This window comes from Schistocerca gregaria, unplaced genomic scaffold (genome assembly GCF_023897955.1).
Source record: "Schistocerca gregaria isolate iqSchGreg1 unplaced genomic scaffold, iqSchGreg1.2 ptg001010l, whole genome shotgun sequence".
In the NCBI taxonomy this organism is placed as follows: Eukaryota; Metazoa; Arthropoda; class Insecta; order Orthoptera; family Acrididae; genus Schistocerca; species Schistocerca gregaria.
In genome coordinates this window covers 32,501-35,000 of record NW_026062359.1, presented here as the reverse complement: position 1 = coordinate 35,000, position 2,500 = coordinate 32,501, and positions in this window count along the sequence as shown.

Here is a 2,500-nt window from a genome sequence, read left to right as displayed (position 1 = left end):
CGCTACATCAACAGACGGCTCACGCTGATTCCCGGCAGAGGGAGGAGGGGGGGGGGGGGGGGCCAACATGCAATACTTTCGTCCGTACCTACTTACCACATGTCTGTACGGCGTACAACAGTGCAATCTCGCTGTAATGGGGAGACGAGACAAGTAGCATCGTGCACAACATATGGCCCTTATGATTCGCCATTGTAGGGCGCAGCCGGTGTACGGTCAAGCATGTGCCACATTATGTCACTCAGTACGTAACGACGGATGATCAGTGTGGGTTACGCGTACATCAGCGGACAGTCCACACAGGCCGTACCACAACGTACACTGACTGCATCGACAACCGAATGCAACTGAACAGCTGCAAGGCTCATTTCACAAACAAACGCCTGACCGACCAGCTTGGAAGGGCAGGAGGGGAGGGCGATATTCGTTCTGTAGCGGTACACCCTTCCAGTGGTTAGCGGGACTGTGTAGAAAGTACGCAACACTCGAAAGACCTTTATGTGAGGGTACGCACCATGGCATCAAGAAATACACATGACACCAGAGGATCCAAGCAGTGAACTATGTTCAGAGGGTTGCTGTTAGGCAAAGCTACATTCCTGTGACGTTACATGTGACAGTTAAGGTGCAGTGTAAGTTAGGTTAAGGTGCAGTGTAAGTTAGGTTAAGGTGCAGTGTAAGTTAGGTTAAGGTGCAGTGTAAGTTAGGTTAAGGTGCAGTGTAAGTTAGGTTAAGGTGCAGTGTAAGTTAGGTTAAGGTGCAGTGTAAGTTAGGTTAAGGTGCAGTGTAAGTTAGGTTAAGGTGCAGTGTAAGTTAGGTTAAGGTGCAGTGTAAGTTAGGTTAAGGTGCAGTGTAACTTAGGTTAAGGTGCAGTGTAACTTAGGTTAAGGTGCAGTGTAACTTAGGTTAAGGTGCAGTGTAACTTAGGTTAAGGTGCAGTGTAACTTAGGTTAAGGTGCAGTGTAACTTAGGTTAAGGTGCAGTGTAACTTAGGTTAAGGTGCAGTGTAACTTAGGTTAAGGTGCAGTGTAACTTAGGTTAAGGTGCAGCGTAACTTAGGTAAAGGTGCAGCGTAACTTAGGTTAAGGTGCAGCGTAACTTAGGTTAAGGTGCAGCGTAACTTAGGTTAAGGTGCAGCGTAACTTAGGTTAAGGTGCAGCGTAACTTAGGTTAAGGTGCAGCGTAACTTAGGTTAAGGTGCAGCGTAACTTAGGTTAAGGTGCAGCGTAACTTAGGTTAAGGTGCAGCGTGGGTTAGGTTAGGGGCCAACGTGGGTTAGGTTAGGGGCCAACGTGGGTTAGGTTAGGGGCCAACGTGGGTTAGGTTAGGGGCCAACGTGGGTTAGGTTAGGGGCCAACGTGGGTTAGGTTAGGGGCCAACGTGGGTTAGGTTAGGGGCCAACGTGGGTTAGGTTAGGGGCCAACGTGGGTTAGGTTAGGGGCCAACGTGGGTTAGGTTAGGGGCCAACGTGGGTTAGGTTAGGGGCCAACGTGGGTTAGGTTAGGGGCCAACGTGGGTTAGGTTAGGGGCCAACGTGGGTTAGGTTAGGGGCCAACGTGGGTTAGGTTAGGGGCCAACGTGGGTTAGGTTAAGGGCCAACGTGGGTTAGGTTAAGGGCCAACGTGGGTTAGGTTAAGGGCCAACGTGGGTTAGGTTAAGGGCCAACGTGGGTTAGGTTAAGGGCCAACGTGGGTTAGGTTAAGGGCCAACGTGGGTTAGGTTAAGGGCCAACGTGGGTTAGGTTAAGGGCCAACGTGGGTTAGGTTAAGGGCCAACGTGGGTTAGGTTAAGGGCCAACGTGGGTTAGGTTGCCAGAGATGTGTCAAATCAGGATGTACGTTTGGCTGGTGTCAGGTGGTGGGTTGGTTCGATGCCTTTATAAGGGGTGTGGCCAAAGGGTATTTTATTACTTGTACCTTTTGTGTTGTGGCGTGGCGTTGCGTCCTGTGTTGATACTGGGTGGACCACTGTGGGTGTTGCTGGCTGATTTGAGCTGCGTTGTTTGCGGGTGATGTGAGACATTCTGTCTTATTAGTGGACGTGACGTTCCTCTTGTCGTTGTTTGGATAGTGTCCTGTGGCAGCGAGGATAAAATGGATGTTGTTGAACGATAGTGCTTTGGTGCTTTCGCTTTGTTACACACAGAGTGGACTGTGAGATAGGGTGACTGGGTCGAGTGCGGTTCACACTGTCCTCCCCAGTTTACAGTATGTATCATCTATGTATGTGGTCCTGCATCATTTACTAAGGAGGGACGTCAGACGACTGAAATATTAGTTATGTACTGATGTAAAGCAGAATGCTTACCTTCCACCAGTGGGCGAGTATCGACTCTGCCCCAGAGTTGCCACCGCAGGAAGAGGTGTCGGAAACACTACCCGCACACCGTCACCACTGTGCGGGGGGACGGACCCTCTATATCCTCAGCGGCGCACTCTTTGCCACCGAGCGTCACGTCTCGCGGCCCGCCGTCCAGAGCATGTATTGGGACAGCGGGACT